The 19,872-nt window shown below is 42.9% G+C and overlaps 1 long non-coding RNA gene across 1 annotated transcript in view; it reads left to right on the top strand.

Annotated features, from left to right (window-relative positions):
• The window catches only part of LOC132248315 (uncharacterized), a 33,431-nt gene extending 25,818 nt beyond the window's left edge, over window positions 1-7,613 (top strand). The window contains exons 2-3 of the long non-coding RNA XR_009459483.1: window positions 4,267-4,441; window positions 6,708-7,613. This is a non-coding gene — a long non-coding RNA (uncharacterized LOC132248315). The remainder of the gene's footprint in view (window positions 1-4,266; window positions 4,442-6,707) is intronic.
• Window positions 7,614-19,872: the final 12,259 nt, after the last annotated feature.

The following is a 19,872-nucleotide window of genomic DNA, read 5'->3' as shown; positions in this document are numbered from 1 at the left end:
TCCTCTGAAGAGACACTCTGGTAACTGGCCAGAGTGTCTCTATGGCTGGCCCCTTGCTCTGATGCGCAGTACATTGCCTGCCCATGCAGAGCAAGCAGAGATGTAGGCTGCAGCGACCTGGAACCAGGGTCTGTTCCAGGTAAGTATGGGGTGGGGGGAGCAGCTCAGGACAGGTGGGTCCCCCACCCACCCCCCACAGGGGCCACATGCTACCCCACATGGCCCCAGCCCCCTCGCATGGACCACAGCTCACCAGCCACAGCAGCAACCATCAGGGCACTTGGGGCTTCCTGGCACAGCCCCCGCCCCACCTGGCACAGCACGGACACCCAGTGCTGACTGTGCCATATTGCACAGACCCGATCCAGCTCGGTGTGGCACCATGCACCTTTAGGCAGCTCTGGGTCACTCAGGCTGTCACCTGGGGCCCCGTCCCGCTCACAGGGACCACCTGCCATGCCAGGCTGGGTCCTGTGTGCACACAGGTATCAGGCAGAGAGCAGCCAAGAATTCATCCAGTGTGAAAGGAACCTCCAGCTAGTCTCAGTCACCCACTCTGACATGAGGGATTCCTTCCCACAGGATCCAACAGGCATCAGTATCGGTCAGATCCAGGGCTTTAGTTCCCCCTGGCTGCAGATGCAGGAAAAGATGGGCAAGATTATTTTGCCCCAAGTGGCACAGCTTGCCCCACACAAAAGTGCATATCCAGGAACATGCGCTGAGGCAAAAATTGCCAGCTCAAATTTGTGCTGCTTCTATTTGAGCTACTGCAAGCATATGTGCTTGTTTGTGTGGACATGCCCAAGGGTGTTAATTTCCTTATATTTCCTTTGGTGTCCCAGATGAAGCTATCCCACATCTTTTGGGGGGAGGTGCAGTATGCTTTTTTTTCAGAAGGATTGCTAAACAAAGAGAGAGTTGCTATAGAAATTTTTTTGCAAAGAAAACAAACTAGTTGGTTTCAGCATCACTAAAATGAGTTTTGCCCTTCTATTTTGTTCTTGATTGAAAAGGTCAGTGTTTGGATGCAAAGCAAAAATAAGACACTGTTAAAAACTGCCTGTACAGAGCAAACACGAGTCACCTATTTATAGTCTTCCGTAGTTTGTTAGGGCCTGATCAAATGCCTCTCCCTGAATTAGTTAAAAGCCTGATGGTAAGATATGAAAAAGGGATTGTCATCTCTTAGGTCACAACTGGAAAGGAAAAGATGCCTTTATTTTGAGGGGGGGGGGGGGGTTTAGAATATTTTTCTTATTTCTTTGAGCAGATAAATTTTTGCTTCATTTATCCCAATTGCATGATAAAACAACATCCTTTGAGAAATCTTGCCCATGGTGTCTTAGGGGGAAAAAGAGGCCAAGATGCAAGATCTCAGAGGCACATAAAATCCTAAAAACAAATCCACTTCTTGAAATAGCAGCTCATTTAAAAACACAGGTTCAGACACTGAAGTTAAGGGCAAGTCTTGCCTATAGGCAATTCAAGCAGAATTTCATTACACAAAGAGGAGTTGAAATAAGTAACAAACTGCCAGAGTCAATAATAAAAGCAAAGTTGTGTAAATTGGTTCAAGATGGAAACCAATCAATTTTTAGTAAATACATTTATCAGACGGTACAGCAAGTGACTTGATTTTTTTTTTCTTTTCTATTTAGGGGAGAACAAGGTATAGATTGACCTGTATTTACTTAGGTTTCGAAAATGGGTCCTGGACAATCATATGCTATATTACTGGCTCTTAAATGTTATTTCACTTTTAAGTAACTAGAGAAGCAAACTGTTCATTTAATATTAATAAAAATTAAGAGCAATAACATAAACCTACCATTTTAGCACAGAGATCTATATGGTTTGGGTTTTGCAACCACTAGATTACAGCTTGAAGTCCTGGATACCTTATTACCCTAGGCAACCTTTTTTGGTTGGAATGCCAAAAACCCCCACCCAAAGTTGCTTCCCCCCAAGCCTGCTGCCCTGTGCCCCCCAGCCCTGCTACCCCTGCCCCCCAGCCCCAGCTCTGTGGCTGGCAGCAGCTACCCAGAGTCGGGGCCGGCTGCAGCTGGGAGGCTCCAAACAGCTGTGCCAGGCTCCAGAGCCCTGGCATCAGCTCCATACTAACATGTACACGCACACCTCAGAGCAGGTGGTAGGGGAGGGGCCCAAGGCAGCACAACCCTGGTCTCTCCCCCACCCCCGGCACAAAGCTGGTGACTGGGCTCTGGAGCACAGTGCAGCTGTTTGTAGCCAGCCTGGGCTCTGGGCAGCTGCAGCAAACAGCAGGCAGGCTGCAAACAGCTGCTCCGGGCTCCACAGCTCCAGCTTCAGCTCCATGCTGGTGGTGACTGCATGGGCACCTTGGGGCAGGCTGAGCTGCCCTGATGTCTGCCCTGAGGTGCACACAGTCGCTGACAGCAGGGAGCTGATGCTGGAGCTGTGGAGCCCAGCACAGCTGTTTGCAGTCTGTCCACTTCTTGTTGCAGCTGCCTAGAGACTGGGCTGGCTACAAACAGCTACACTGGGCTCCGGAGCCCAGCCACCAGCTCTGCGCCAGGGGCGGGGGAGAGACTGGGATTGTGCTGCCTCAGGCCCCTCCCCCACTGTCCGCTCTGACATGCGGGTGCATGCACTGGAGCCCGGCACAGCTGTTTGGAGCCTTCTGGCTGCAGCCAGCCCCAGGTAGCTGCTGCCAGCCACAGAGCCCAGACTACTTCCAGCAGGAAGCTGTGATGCTGCAAGCCCTGCTGGGAGCAGTCTGGGGTTGCCGACCCCTGCCCTAGATATTGACACAATAAAGATTTTCCAGAGAATGTTGTTCAAGTAAAAATGGAGCAGAACATTTGTGAGAGTCAACAGATGGTGGTAGTAAAGTTGTATATGTTTTGTTCAACTAGAATAATTATTTTAATGGTGAATTAATTCATACATTAAATCAGTGCTGTACAGCTTCCAAGTGGCTGGGGGATTGCCTGACCCACAAACTGTACACCACAGTGTGTGAACCAGGGTGTGTTAAGGCCTTTCAGATCACATACCCCCTACCCTTCACTATTCCCTCTCCCCACAATGGCTGCACTACACCCCTGCATAGGCACCCACACACATATTTGCATTCTGTGACTGTAAACCCCCCAAACTTGCCCTCACCACACTGTGGCAGGGAGCAGCAGCCAGAGGACAGAGGGATTTACCACAACCTTCAGCTACTGGAATGATAGAGGGAGCTGTGGCTCAGCAGGAGCCCAGGGGCCAGAACTTAACCCCTAATCTGAAACTGCACAATGCCATTGGCACTATGCTACCAACAGATTTTCTAACTTTGCTTTGAGCTCCCACCTAGTAGGAAATCCCTCTCCCTCCCCCTCCCAAGATGTAGGCAGTCCTCTCTTGACCACCACATCAGGTGTGGGGGGAGGGTGTCATATACACTCAGGATAGGATCTGTATGCTTCCCAGGCCTGGCAAGACTGACAGTCCTTTCCTTAAGCCATTTCTTCCTTTTAGCAGGCCACCCAGGAATGGAAAAGACCTACCACTTGATTTTTCAATACTGCTAGCAGCCATGTGGTGCTGGATCCTACCTTGGGGGTCTTTAAGAGGAGGCTTGACAATTACCTAACTGAGGTTATATGATCCCAGTATTCTTTCCTGCCCAGGGCAGGGGTCAGACTTGATGATCTACTCAGGTCCCTTCTGACCCTACATCTATGAATCTATGAATCATGTCTGCATGAGACAGACAGTCTAAGATATTGCCTGCTCCTGCAATCTCTGTGTCTGCACTAAAAGAACCATGTAGAAACCTTGTGGGCTCCTCCTGTGTCTTACTGGACTCCTGTGTCCCATGTTGGGTCCTACATTCAAGGAGCATGCGGATAGTTTGGAAAGAATCTAGTGCAGGGCAATAAAAAAAATAGGGTCCTGAGAGAAGACTCATGTGAAAGGCTGCGAGAACTGAGTCTTTTGGCTTGAAGAAGAGAAGATAGAGGAGGGTGGGGTAGGGGGATTGGTCAGGCATTGGAACAGGCTATCTAAAAAATTAGTGGAATTGTTGTCCTTGGAAACTTTCAAAAGCAGGATAGACAGACAGTTGGGTGGGGTGGTTCACTTGGGAATCATCTTATCTGAAGCAGCTGTCTGGATTAAATGACTTTATAAGCTCCCTTCCAGCCCTACTTTCCGATTATCCTAATTTCAATAGTTCATACCCATACAAGCCAATATTTAAGATAGTTTTATTATATTTTTATATTTATATTACAGATGCAAACGTTAGCTGCAAAACTTGGCTGGATTCTGAACAACGTACATTTGGGAGATTTTCATCAGGCTACATCTCAGCATATAATAAAAGATAAATGGAAATGAATATGAGTAATATGATGAAGCAGGGCATAAGGGTTGTCTACATGTATTTGAAGGTTGTAAACACAATGAGGTGAGAGAACTTCCTTAATGTAGTACAAGGGAGCATAATTAAAAGCAGGAATATTCTCCTAAATTATCTGAGGGAAACTGTTGAATTATAGATTTAATTGTGAACATGGAAATAAGAGCAGCCATTGGGGTGAATGTTTACTTTTTCCTAGAGAGCAACAAGGATGCAACAAGCTGTTCTGCATATTTTTATTACACCCCAGGGAATTATGCACAGAAAAAAAAAATCAAAATTATGCAAAATAATTACTTTTATATTTTTTTACAAATTTAACTAAATATAACACTATTTGAACCTTTTTTTAGAAATATATGCAGGTATTTTGTATGGTGGAAAGTGGGTATGCAGTGTGTGGGAGAGATTTGTGGGGGGTGAGTATGGATGGGGATTGTGAAGGTATGAGGGTGTAAGGGTGTGTGGGGGTGTAGGAAATTGTAAAGGGGCTGTGTGGATGTGTGGGTGTCAAGTATAAGGGTGGGTGTGTGAGCTTTGTGGGGGGTGCAAGTATGGAAGGATGTAGAGTTTGTGGGGCTATGTGTGGGTAGGTGTGGGCCCCCTGCCACACATCCCACCCCCAGGGTGCATGGCCCCCACAATCAGCAACTTAGCAGCAGCAGCAGGCAGCAGGGCTGCAGGATGCTCATGGCCATGGGAGGCAGAGCCTCTGGCAGTGCATGACTCTGCCTGAGTCCTGGGGGCTGCACTTGGCAGCATGAGGCAGCCTGGTCTGGGCTGCTGGTGTGCACCTTTGACCTAGACCAAGCTGGCTGCATGCCAGCACATGAGGCGTACAGCACTGCAGGCAGGAGCTATGCACCATGGGGCTTGGCTGGCTCCATGCCTTCATGTGTGGCTTCCCACAGGAGTACTAGAAGCCCCTCATTGAAGCACGGAGATGGCTCACCCCACATGGAGGCACGAGCCCGCACCGCCCCCACCCCCAGCACAGGCAAGATCTCTCCTTCTCACTTACCAGCTATCCAATTGCATGCCACTGTAGTCAGTGCATCCACATGGGGCTCCCCGCTGGAGTGCCAGGAGCTCCATGGGGGTAGAGGCACAGAGCCTGCTGGGTTAAATCATGCAATTAGTCTGGTCATGCCTTTTATGTGCAAAATTGGACAGGTACATAATTCCCCAGGGTATATTTTATATATACAGGAAGCCACACATAGATACATGGAGCCAGGCAAGCCCCATGGTGCCAGCCAAGCCCCATTATATATATATAATTATGCAGGGTATATAATTATTTATTATGTATAAATACACCTGGCGTGGTTTATATGTTATAAAGTAAAATACCCCCTGGGGAATTATACAATTATGTATGTATGTACATATGTATGTGTGTGTGTGTGTATGGCATAATGGGGGAATATATAGAATGGCTCATTTTTATTCCAAAATGACTCATAAAGCTGGTCCTAAAATGTTGGGATTTGTTTTCCAACTATTCATTAACATTTTAATTTGTTTACTGTAAAAATTATTGGCCCAAACCTGAGAAGGTACTGGTTTCAGATATTTGATAAAAAGTCTAAGTTTTCCATTTAAAGCAGCATTTTATCAAAAGAGTATTTAATTATATATTCCCTTTTAACATATACTAAATTTACCTTTAGACATAAATATTTTGGCTAGATGTGGTTATTAGAGACTTTGAGTGTTTATCTTGAGGCGTCATTAAAAGAGCCTGCTTTCAGAAGATGGTTCCTAGGTTGGGAACACACCAGAATGTCAATGAGTGCCTGGGCAATTCCAAATGGATGGAGCCCAGGCAAGTGTTCCCAGGATTTCAGGGGCACAATCCCATGTACCCCCTGAATTTCTATCCCTGGACATGCAGGATCATGCCCCTGAAACCCCCAGACATCTCTAGACTGACTGTGCTCTCCTGCCATAAATCTAACAGAAGCCTACCTCAATAAAAAAGTGACGCAAACTGATACCACCTGTCATGGCCACAAATGTTGGGCATTTGCGGCATGACAAGGGATATGGATATCTGTTTGCTTAGCATTTTTGCTGCCATAACATTTTTTTATACTTCTATGAAGGTGTTATCCATTTTCACTCTTAGTGCCACATGTTTATATTAGTGGCTGGAACTAAAAACACTGTGAACATGGGGACTGAAAATAAGATAAGTACTAAGAAAGACCATACAATATAGGAAATCTTAACACACAGCGCCAGATGAAAAAAGTAAAATAAACCTATAATCCATGGTTTTCACTACAGCAATGTTTCTATTTTGACACAGTCCTGGCTGTCAGAAAATGATCTGAGTAGGATCAAAACTCAGAAGCACTGTCTACTGGCACTTCAGAGATCAGAGCCACAGTCAGTGGGGTTTTGCTGCCAGCTATGATGGAGGGTAAGAATGAGAGAGGCGAGGAGTGAAAGCTGATCATTTCCACATTGAAGTCAATAAGAGTTTTGCCACTGACTTCAATAGAAGCAGCAGCAGGGTAAAATGCGCAACTGAGGAGAGAATATTCAAAAAAGTGTACTTCAACAGGAAAGAGAAGCACAGAAACAGAGCATCGAACAGGGAAGAAAACAGTTGGAGAGAAGGTAAACTGCACAAAGGTGGAAAACAAACAAAAAGCCCAGAATTAGTCTTGTGAAAGCCCTATGTAAATGTGAACATTTTTTTTCTTTTAAAAAACTAAACCAGTCTGTTTTAATTGTTATTTACTGCTACTCTGAAAAGTAGTTTCTTAAACCAAAGCCTCATGTCTATGTTATTTTCTTTCAGTAAATGGAGTTTGACTATTCACCTGTCTAGGTCACTGAAGGACCTGTACCATTGTAATACATTTATCTCCAACTGCCTGAAGAATGTAGTTAGAACCAAGTTTTATCATTTAATAAGGCATAAATTATGTTTCATTCGAAGAAAAACATGGCATTCATCTTGCATTTTTTTTCCATCTGAAACAGCGCAAAAAGCAGCTGCAAAAAAGAAACAACTTTCTCCAAGCTAAATACTTTTTTGAAAGTATTGGTTCCTTTGAGTGTTTCATTTAGATTCACTCCAAATAAATAGAACAGGGGGGTGATATTGCATGCTTTGAGGTCAAGGCACAGGCTTATTTAATAATTTTTCCTGATGCAGCCAGCGAGTTTCTAGCTGGTTCTAGGGGAAGCCTGCTTTTTTTTTTTTCTCTGACAGATCACTGCACTGATGGCTCAGAAGACTTTTCAGTAAGCTTTTATAACAATTTTTTTTTTTTTTCCTTTGATTTATCTTGTCCTTTTTCCCCAGGCTGGCATTCATGTGTCATCTTCATTTACATATGATTTATGAGGGATGAAATAAACTGGAACACAAATAAGGAAAAGATGTGAACTCAATCTGAATGGGTGTGGGGATATATTTTTATTTTATGTTTTTTTATTGTTTTGTTACAAATAAAGATTTCTTAATCCTTATTCTTTGTAATGTCTCTTTCTCCAGCCTAGAATTTAGTAACTCGTAGTCAGATCATTTATTTTAGCTGTTGGATAACTTGAATAATCTTGGCAGTCTATGTTTTGTAGCTGAATTAAATTACTATTCAGTAAAATAAAATGACTCCAATCCATGTCTGACTACTGGATAGCAAGCCAGAATCTTTTATAAGCAAATATTCTAAATTATTCTAAATTGTACCTTGTAGTGGTCTACACGTGCTGGCCTGTGTTCATGATATATATCCTTCATTTATGATGAAGTCCAGTGAAAAGGTGTAAGGCCTGAGGAAAGCAGACTTTTGGCTTCTGCTCAGGGGAAGTTAATATAGTCTATGCTAAAGAAGCCAAAATGTTCAATTGAAATTTTGGATAACTAGTGTCTTGGACATTTTCCTTCCTGAGTTGTTAAGGTTATTGAACAAGTTTAGGTATGACAGGATTTAGAACAGAGGCTTCAACATTTTTGGCTTATCTGACCACTGATAAACCTTAGAATTTCTCATGGATTTCCATGGATCCTTTCATCAATCTTTTAACTGAAAACAAGATAAAGATGTACAAGTCACAGCACAATCTACAGACCACTTACTATGGCCCTGTGTACAACTGGATCACAGTTTTGCAACTGCCAATATAGAAAAATAAGATTTGTGACAGTTTCTTCTATCTGGATATTAACTTACAGATGGCATTATAATTAGGGACCACTGGAATTCGTGCTGGAAGTGCACTGTCCCTTCACTAATCAGCAGTGGGAAGCAACAACCATGGCATATTTAAAATCACAGCATTCACCTCCCCAGTGATCAGGGGTGAGTGGCAGGGTCCCTCCACTGATTGGTGGCAGGGGGTGTGTGCACGAGAAACTGAAAGATTAAAGAAGCCACGCTGTGCAGCACTTCCAGCGTGAAATCCAGTGGTCCCTAATTATAATATAACCTATGTAATGTTATGATAATGAAAATCCCAATATAACTACAAGTTGCATACCTGTATTATTTTTAAAGATAATAAAGTTAAGAATTAAAAAGTAATATGGACAAACTGTAAGTTTTTTTTTTAAAGAATCTACTGCTCTCATTTATTTCTGCAATTGCCAGGTACCTGTTGTAGTGATTTTTTTGTTCAGGTAACAATCAGACAGAATAATATTTGAAGCTATTTTTAAAACTGAGATACCTATATTTTAATGAGCACTTATTCTTATTTTGAAGATATGGTTAAATGTAATTCATGAATATTATTTGGGGGGGGAGGGGTTAACCAAAGAAATGTCTATTATTTGATTGTACATGCATTTGTACATTGCCCAAGCAGCCAGCATATTCAATAAGGGAAATATTTCCTTGCAGAAAATATTTTTTTTTCCTTTTCTTTGTGTATTATTTATTATCTGAAAAGTAAGATAAGACGGCTCTGAAGAATCTCATCATAAAGTGTCAACGCACCAGGTAACAAATCAATGGGTGTTTAAATGACTGTGCTTTACCAGGGAAAATATATTTCAGTTTGTAGCCCTAAATTCATTATGCCTCAGTGCATACTGAGTGAAAAACACTATCTCAGTCATTAATGTGTTTATAAAAGGCTGTTGTTGTCGACACCAAAGAGTCAGTTGCTTGGTTTCTATTTTATTTTTCCTTTGATATATTGTCTGACAGTAAAAGCTAATGCACTCAGCAACACTTGAAGATTTCAAATTGATTTAAAACTTTAACTAAATTTTTAAACAGGAACAAGCTTAACTACATTATTAATTATTATGAATTATTGCAATACCTCAACAAGAAATTTAGTTGAGTTCAACAAACAAAACAAAACAACCGACATGCCCAATCATATTCAAGAGTGAATTTTAATGGTTTGCTTTTTCACTGGTGTTGATCTGCGTTTGAACTTTTCAAGCTCTGCTGAGTTTTTGTGTTCACCTTTTCTATTATGAGTTGCTTATTTAGGGTTAGAAAAACTGAGGAGGATATGCTAAGGTTTTTCTTTTTCTTTTGAGTAACATTACACTGTAAACCAAATCTGTTTTGTTTTTTTTTTAATTACTTCCTGATAGTTGAGTAGGAAAGACACATGAGCCAAATTCATCCCTGCTATAAGTCAAAATTGCAAATCTATCCCACCCCTAAAATCAAAGAACTGGGTTAAAAATCATGAGATAAAAAATAAATGTGAAGTTTTTTTATATTTTCTTTCTGTGTTAATCATTAAAGTGTCCTAGGTCTCATTTTTCCAGCTTTCTTTTATAAACCTGATGGATAGAAACTATTTATTTATTTATTATGAAAGATAAGATTCTTACTTAATTACCTTTCTCCAGTAAAGTTGTCAAAACACCAAGGATACTGTGTTCATGGTGACAATGTAGCCAGAACTGGGGTTTCCAAGGATACAGAGCATCTAGTTATTGAACTCTAATTGCATATCTTATTGGATATGTTTTTATCCCAATTTATGAGTTTAAGTTTGACCCATTTGGCTTACAGAGAAACAAGCCTACAACCTGTCTCTTAAAGCAGATAATTTATTGACAAAAGAAGCATGGGACATAAATAAGCATCATCACAATTAGGTAAAATATTAACCTGATTGATCAACAACAACTTCAGTTGGATAGCCACTAGCCAGTCTGTCATCCGGAAATCAGGGACTGTGGAGTGCTTTTTCTTCAGCTGCTTCTTCATCTTAAAAATTCAAATGAATCTGAATCCCCCAGCCTACACTTTCTGTTCTTTAATCCTTTCACATATATGCAAAAGCAACTTCCCTTGTTGCTATATTTCACCACAAAAACAAGCAGAACTCATTTGAGCAAGTGCAATCCCAATTTTATCTTTTGTCCTGTCCCATGTTCTTACAAAACAAATAAGAATGACTTGAACTTTAGGCATCTTAAATTCTTTTAAAAATAGTTTAGCTCTATTTCAAAACCCATAGCAAGGAGGTGAGTGAAATTAACAGGGGTATAAAACAGCATTTATAAACAGGTTTAGTAGGCACTGTTGAGGGACTTAGTATATTGGCAATACTGCACTTCCAGAAAAATAACTTTGCGCAGTAGGAAAATAGAAGTATGACATGAATTGGTTTAGAACTGATAACAGGAGGATACATGTAAGGAAAACAAATAATTCTTTGTTAATATTTAGCTGGATTGATAAAATGAATGAGGTGGTTGTGCTTGGAATAAAGCAGTCACTACTAAAATAATTAGAAAATGTATTTGATGAATACTGTGACTGTTAATAGAATGAGACAACAGAAACTAATCTGGCATTGCATGTGCACCAAGAAGTTCTGCCTGTCAGTGGTAGGCCTATGGGCTTTGAGGCAGAGGTTACTGTTGCATGTACAACATTTTATAGTTTCATAGTTAGTAGGGTCAGAAGGGACCTGAGCAGATCATCAAGTCTGACCCCCTGCCACGGGCAGAAAAGAATGCTGGGGTCAAACAACTCCAGCAAGATGATTATTTAGCCTCCTTTTGAAGACTCCCAGGGTAGGAGTGAGCACCAGTTCCCTTGGAAGTTGGTTCCAGATCCCAGCTGCCCAGACTGTGAAGTAGTGCTTCCTGATGTCCAGCCTGAACCTACTCTCATTCAACATTGCACTAATGCAACTGTCTTCAGGGCTAGGAACAAACATTACACATAAACCAGTTTAAGTGATCAGAACCTGGTTTTAATCTGTAACAGAACAGATGTTCAGTGCACTTACCCCAGTTTGAAAATGGCTGAAACTGGTTTAAGATAACCTGATTGAATGTAGTATCAGACTTAACTGATTTGGCTTAAACCATTTCATGCAATGTCTGTAAACTGGACACCTCCAGCATCCCAGCATGCTCTCTGGGCTGGGCGAGGCTCTCTGCTCCACATCAGGGCTGGCCTCTCCCCTCTACTCCCTGGCTGGAACTTGACACAGATTTGCAGGCACAGAGCATCTGCTTCACTTCACCCTGCTAAGCAGGGATTATTCCCCCTTTCCCTCTGCCTTATGCAGACACCTCTGTGTGAGTTAGCAGACCACACACTGGCTACAGTCCATGCTGTGGGAGAGGACAGAGGCAGACAGGCTTTTTGGAGCTAATCAACAGGTCACTTCCTTGGAAGAGCTGTTTAAGAAGAATTCCATTAGTTAAAGGGGAGAGGTTTTATTTTCTTAATGAGTTGATAAACACTTAGGGGTGATAAACATTCCCTGCTGGATAGCTCAGAAGTGGGATAATAATCCTGCTGAGGCCTGGCCATGCCCCCTTCAGCTCTGCCCTCTGGAAGTCAAGGGAGGGCTGCTCTAGAACCCCCCAGGTTCCAGCCAGAGCCACTGCAGGCATGTCCCTGCATTTCTGGGTTGTCTGTGTGGGTTACAAACTGATATCGCCTAGCCAGGTTAGACTAACCTGCAAAGATTGAATTAATTTAGGCTCAGGCTTTTTGAATTTCTGTACCTAGCCCAGGAGGCTAGCAAGATTGGAGCAGATGTAATATGTCTTAACATAGCTCTACATTGTGCTATACAGACATTACCTCCATGTAGAGCTAGCGCAGAAGTCTCAGTTGTTCAACCACCTCATCTGCAATTATTTTATGGGATCAACAGTTCTGTTTCAGCTAGGTTGTGAAGGCAATATGTATCAGTAGCAATATTACACAGCAGAAATGAATGTAAGTGATGATGTTGTACAATAAAATCATGTTGAAGCCAATGAACAAATGCAAGTTGTTGATAACAAACACATTGTTTATAATAGTTGATACAGAGGACAGTAGGTAAGCCCATTCGCTAGTGGATAAGGATGCAAGCTGTGACTGCAATGCAATACCAAAGCAGCCTCACCATGAAAAATAGGTATTATAGTTAATTAAAGTGGCCTCTGTCCTGCAGTCCAGCACAATTTAAGGATGTATTTAAGGAAATGGACACCTAGAAAATAAGTTGTTGTTAGGAAAACACCTCCAAATGTCACCATGAGTCAGTCAAGATGGAAATGCCAAGTCTGCAAGAAGAGACATGATAGACATTTATAAATGTGTTCTGGGAGGTGGGGAAGGAGGGGGCTTTAATTAGAGAGCCCCAGTGCCACAGCACCTCAGCATCACATGTACAGTATCCCCATGCTGAAAAATGGCAGCAGAGCACTTTGAACTAAAGATCTTTGAACAAGCTTTAGTCTAAAGCATCCTGCTGCCATTTTTCAGCACAGGGATGCTGATATATATGATGCTAGAGGCTGCTAAAGTACATTAATTTAATGTTGCATTGAAAAAACACGTTCTCCCCTCATACAGGTAGATGCATAGATGGATACACAAACTATAAATTCTAAATTGTATTGCTAGATGTACAAATAATTTACAGTACAGTAAAAGGGATCATCTTAACTGTGTCAGCTGCTCATAGCAACTGGCCGTGTGCACTTTCTTACTTCATGGTATGTAGTGGCAGCTAAATTATGGGAGCACAGAGTGGAATTCTGTTTCCTTCCTGATCATCTAAATCTCTAGATTTGATCATCTGCCTTACATGTTTGGCATGCAGTGAAATTCTGTTCTTGGATGAATAAACTTGCATGTGTCTATGTATGTGCTCAGACTTAGCATGCATTCTGACATTATAGCAACAAAATGTGATGGCGAGAAAGTGACCTCCTGTGTTTTGTCTCCATAAATTTCTATAGATTTCCATAGACATAAGGTCTGGAAGGAACCTTGAAGATCATCAAGTCCAGCCCCTTGCCCCAGGGGCAGGAAGTCAGCTAGGATCAAAGGATCCTAGCAAGATAAGCATCCAAATATTTCTTGAAAGAGTCCAGAGTAGGTGCCTGCACCACTTCTGGAAGGAGTCTATTCTAGGCCTTGGGGGCTCGGACAGTAAAGAAGTTTTTCCTTATGTTCAGCCTAAAATGGTCACGGAGGACCATAGTTTATGACCGTTTATCTTTGTCATTCCTTGGGGTGTTCTGGTGAACAGATATTCCCCCAGATCCTGATGCATACCCCTAACATACTTATTGGCAGCCACCAGGTCACCCCTGAGCCTGTGCTTTTCCAGGTTGAAGAGTCCCATGGCTCTCAGCTTCTCATCATAAGGCCTATTCTTTTGCCCTTTGATCATGTGTGTGGCTCTCCTCTCAATTATTTCAAGCTTGTTGACATCCTTCTTGAATTGTGGAGCCCAGAATTGGATGCAGTACTCCAGCTGCAGCCTCAGTGAGGCTGAGTACAGTGGGAGGATGACATCCTGGGATTTACTTGAGAAGCTTCTATGGATGCAATCCAGTGTTTTGTTTGCTTTACCAGCTGCAACACCACATTGGTGGCTCATGTTCATCTTGTGGTTAATCATGACCCCCAAGTCTCTTTCAGCCAAGGTGCTAGCAAGTGTAGCACTGCTGAGCCTATAATCGTGCTGTGGGATTTTTTCCCCGATGTGGAATACCTTGCATTTTTCAGTATTGAACATCATTTACTAAGCTTATCCAAGTCAGCCTGGATTACTAGCCTATCCTCAGGTGTGGACACTATACCCCAAAGTTTAGTGTCATCAGTGAACTTGGCCAGTGCACTTCTCACACCAATGTCCACATCATTGAAAAAGATGTTGAAGAGAACCAGTCCAAGGACAGAGCCTTGGGGGACTCCACTGTTCACAGAGTGCCATAACGATTCACTTCCATCAACTGCTACTCTCTGGGTCCAACCTCAGAGCCAATTTCCCAGCCTTTGGACTGTGGTGTAGCCAAGGCCACATTTGGCCAATTTTTCCATGAGGAGGTCATGGGACACCAGATCAAAGGCTTTTTTAAAGTCCAGATATATGATGTCAATCTCTTCTTCCTTGTCCAGGTGATATGTCACCTGGTCATAGAAGAAGATGAGATTGGTCAGGCAAGACCTACCCATCACGAACAAGTGCTGGCTGTCCCTCAGGATGTTGGCATCAGCCAGCTTATCAAGAAGGGTGTCTTTGATAATTTTCTCCAGAATCTTACCAAGGATTGAGGTCAAGCTGATTGGCCTGTAATTCCTGGGATCTACCTTCCGCCCTTTCTTGAATATGGGTACCACATTGGCCTTCTTCCAGGCTTCAGGTACTTCACCTGACTGCCATGAGTTTTTGAATATTTTTGCCAATGGTTGGGCTATGACACCTACCAGCTCCTTGTGTACTCTAGGGTGTAATCTGTCAGGAGCAGCTGACTTGAAGATGTCCAGACTCTCAAGGTGTTCCTTTACAAGGTCTACACCAATGCTGGGTATAAATATGCCCTCACCCTGGTCGTCCTGCATTATGCTAGGCAGGGTAGTTCGTTTGGGCTGATAAAAGACTGATGCACATTACCCATTAGCAGGTTGGCTTTTTCCTGGGTGTTGGTTATTAGTTGTCCCATTTGGTTCAGCAGGGGTCCAATGTTACCCTTGTTTTTTTCTGATTCCCTACATATCTGAAAAATGACTTTTTATCATCCTTGATATGAGAAGCCAGATGGAGTTCAGTTGCAGCCTTGGCTTTCCTGGCCCAATAACTAAGTGACTCAGAAGGGAAGCTGGGAGTCCTTGGTGCTAACCCCCACCTCACCTAGAGTTTGTTTTAACTGTTTCTGAATTCCTAATACAATACACCAACTGCAATGCCACAGGTCATGTATTATTTATTCTCTCAGGCTAGGGAAGGCATTCAAAAAGCCTGAGCCTGAACTGATTCAATCTTTGCAGGTTAGTCTAAGCTGGCTGGGCTGAATCACTTTGTAACTGCATAGACATTCCAGAAATGTTAGCACGTGCCTGCAGTGGCTCAGGTTAGAAGCCAGGGGGACTCTAGAGCAAACTTCCCTTCCCTTGCACATTACTGTGCTGTGGTGGGTGGGGGGTGGCAAGGCTCTTGAAGGATGCTATCATTAGCCCATCAAGGAATTGATAACAATGTTTATCATCCCTAACTCTGTTTTTATCACCCCATTAAGAAAACAACAGAGGGACACTACCAGCTACCTGTTGGTTCTGCCTGTTGATTCTACCTGTTGATTCAGCATGGACCATAGCCAGTATGTAGTCTGCTAGCTAATACACATACACCTCTCTGCAAGGCAGAGGGGAGGGGGGCAATTCCTGCTTAGCAGAGAGTGGTGAGGAGGAGGGACAGGGAGCAGCCTGCAGTCTTAACGGAGCTGTAACGAGGGAGCAGAGAGGAGGGGCCAGCTCTGCTGTGGAGCAGACAGCCCCACCCAGCCAATACAGCATGCCAGGATATTGGGGGAGTCTGATTTATCTTAAAACAGCAAGGGGTGTGGGACAGACATTGTAAACCAGTTTGACCCAAATCAGTTAAGTCTGATACTACATTCAGCCATTTTCAACCTGCATTATGTGCACTGACCGTCTGTTCTGTTACAGGGTTAAACCAGTTTCTGATCACTTAAACTGGTTTATGTGTAATGTCTGACCCTAGCCTCAGTAAGTGGGGGCTTTGGTTGACCCTTCTCCATCCTGAGTCTAACTGCTTGTAGTCATGGGTTTGGGTCAACTCCATTTTTGAGTGTCTAAGGCTAGGTGTGTCTCCATGCCCCAGCTGCTAATGCACATGCTCAGCCTTCATGCAGATATAGTTGTTCATGCTGGCCCACACATACAGGCCTACATGTCCCTGAATAGAATTACTTGAGACATCTAAATGCCAAAAATGCCACACAAACAGCCAAAAATATCCAGTTAGATGATCAAGATGGATTTGAAAGCCACCCATAAATCTTGATGCAAAAGGGAAAAGCTACCACAATTTAGCTTTTGCTTCCTATGGGGTGAGAGCCTTTACAAAGGCAGTTACTATGCAGTGGCTGAAGTGTTACAAAGTCCTGCCTCCTTTTATCCTTTGATATCTTCTACACTAGAAGCCCTATCATTGGTGTCTAAAGAATACCACAGTCCAAACTGGAGACAACTAATAAGTTAAGTTTAAATTACTCTTTGGACACTAGGCAGCTAAATATTCCTAAGGACTGTTTCCCAAGAAAACAATTTGAATCTGGCCCTTGGACCACAGATTAAACAATATGGCAAACACAAAATATTTTGTAGCCAAGAGTATTCTACACATTTTGGGGGATCCTAGATATATCAGAATCAATGTTAAAACTCCCATTAACCAAAAAAAAGAAAAAAGAAAAAAGGAGGACTAAGAATTCAGATTTTATATTTATCTTAATGAAAGCAATGCAAAGTATATATCATTCCATAAACATTTCACTTCTTAAATGCATCCAAGTGTAATAAAGTAGCAAATCATGTAATATAATGTGATATTGCAACCAAATGGCTAAATTTTGATTCTACATTAAATGAAAAGGTAAATATTTTATATGCATGGGACTGAACATGTATGATTAAACTATTTTTATAGCTAACTAGTTGGCCAATTTTTTTTCCAAATGCATACTATAAAGAGTTAGTTTATGATTTAGAGAAAAATATAATATTGTCTTTATGCTTTTATTGCACTACTGCAATTTGAAATTTCAACACCCCCCTCCCCCCCCCCCAAAAAAAAAGAAGTGGAATATTCAGAGCCATGTTTCTACTTTCTACCTTCTTTTTGTTCCTCATCCAGTAAAACAAGGAGTCTGGAAATGTGTAGTACCATTTTTTATTGTGAGAAGACAATCTAACTAAAGTGGGAAATATATGACTTTAGACAGGTATGAAGAAAAGGGTAACCAAAAATAAATACAAATCAGAGTATTCAAGGATATAAATGTGCTGTCATCAGTATCATATAACCTCCATAGTCAATGGTGATGGCATTGGAATGACACACACAGGTCAAAAATGACTGAAAAGGCCAATGCAAAAAAACAAGCTTTTCCCCATAAATCTCACACTTTCATGTGCACTGAAAACCAGTATGCTTCTTTCTTTTGCCTTCCACAATACATGAATACTGGATTAGAGGTGAAAAAAATCCAATAGGAGAGAGTAAGAGAGAAATGACAGAGAGAAACTGTCTGCAAAATGTAAGGTCTTAACCTCGGCAATAGGCTATTTTTCTGCTATTTTATGTAAACTTGCAAACTTACTTCCTTTTAGACCTTGCTCTACAGGACCAGGTGATTTTACCAGAGTGTTGTGACATCTGTGTCAACTCCAGTATTTTGAAACTGTTTCAGTATTTTCTAATCCCTTTTTGCAGAACCTCAGAATCATATTTAACCCACATGGCTAGCAACTGTTAAATGATGTCCTCAGTCTAATGTCTAGATCAAAAAATTAAAATAATCTTTTAAATATATGATATATCTGCTCTTAATGCCCCTCTACATGTGTAAGTGAAGGTTCAATTGGATGTAATGCATGATACAGAATCGTGCCTCCTCTATGCCACACATGCATGGCATTAGATCCCATTGCACCTTATTGCTGGTGCAGGTGGAGTTTGATCCTGGGATCCTCCTACACCAGGAATAAACAAGCTCTCAGCCATGGTGGCACCCCATATGTCCCCACAGCTGGGAGCCACAGCTACTGTCATCTTTCAGCCTCAGGTTGGGGGAGAGGGGTGATGGTGATGCGTGAAACCTTCAGGGCTGGAAGATCATGGGTGCTGGAATTTCCCAATCCTGGGGATTCAGGTAGCCCCCTGGGGCTTGGAGGTCACAGCCATACCCTGCACCTTCTGGGACCCATCTGGGTCCTGGCACTGGGGGATCCAGAATCTGCAGTTATGGGACTCTGGGTCCCAGCAAGTGCAGGATGCTGCCAGGACCCATAATTCCAAGCTGCTAGGGCTAAGAGTTTCCTCAGTTGTGGGACTCCCAGCCCTAGCTGAGCATGGAGTGACTTTGCCATTGGCAGCCCCGTCAGCTGTTTGGGCTCCCAGACACAGGGGAGACCCTGCTACATGTGAAAATTAAATCTCAATAGCAACCATTTATAAAGTTAGCACCTGTTTTCAAGGTTTAAATTTATAGCTGGTTTGACCTTTTTATAGAATGATAGGTACTTTACATGGGTAGCTGGCCTCAAGGTAATTGCACAGTTAGCCAGTTAACTGCACAGTACCTATTTTCTATACAGGAAGCCTTATGTTTTGCACAAGAAAAAATATTTGGGGCTCATTTTTTTTTTTTCAGATTGGTTTCAAATACAGTGGAAAACTTGTTAGATTATTTCAGAACTGTATATTGTGCTTAGTATCATATTCACTTCAATCTGAGACAAAGTTGTGTTCCCCATTTAACATGGAGAAAAAAAGCACCTTCTTTGGATTTGAGTACAAGGTGGTGAGGGGGAAGTGTTCAGGTGGCTTCTGCAATTCCAACTCAGGCCCCATCCAGAGGCCTAGAAATAAAGCTGCAAACCAACTGTCTCTGCCCCATCACCTTCCCCTCTGCCACAACCTTTGCCCCTCCAGATGCGCCCCCCTCCTCCACCCCCCATTACCACCACTTACCTTCTAACTCTGCTTCAAGCTCTGATTCTGGCTCAAGATATGGCCCCACTCTAGCTTGGGACATGGAGCACATGGTTGTTCCAGCCTCAGTCTACCCATGCAGTAGCAGCAGCAGCTCCAGCCTACCTGTAGGACCAAGGATGGAGTTGCAATTGCTGCTGCATAGCTGGGCTAGACTAGGGCCATAAAAACTGTGTACTATGTGCCCAGGCTGGAATAGGGCTATACATGGGTGACTGGTGCCACCTTAGGGCAACCAGTCAGTGACCAAGAGGGGAGTTCCCCCGTGGCCAATCTCACCGACCAGGGGGAAGTCCCCCCATGGGCAATTGTGCTGGCTGCAGCACTCCTGGAAGCAGCCGCGGTACTCCTAGAAATGGCCACAGCTCTCCCACTCCCCAAATGGTTCTCTCGGGGGGGGCACCGGTGCTCCTGCCTGCCCCCCCTGCCCATCACCTAAGCGAGGAGTGCAGCCTGTCAGGGTGTGCACCAGCACTCTCAAGGGGTGCATGTGCCCCCCT

The sequence above is a fragment of the Alligator mississippiensis genome, chromosome 2, assembly GCF_030867095.1.
Source record: "Alligator mississippiensis isolate rAllMis1 chromosome 2, rAllMis1, whole genome shotgun sequence".
NCBI classification, from domain to species: domain Eukaryota; kingdom Metazoa; phylum Chordata; order Crocodylia; family Alligatoridae; genus Alligator; species Alligator mississippiensis.
The sequence above is the reverse complement of the archived record's forward strand: the minus strand, read 5'-3'. Positions and strand labels throughout refer to the sequence as shown.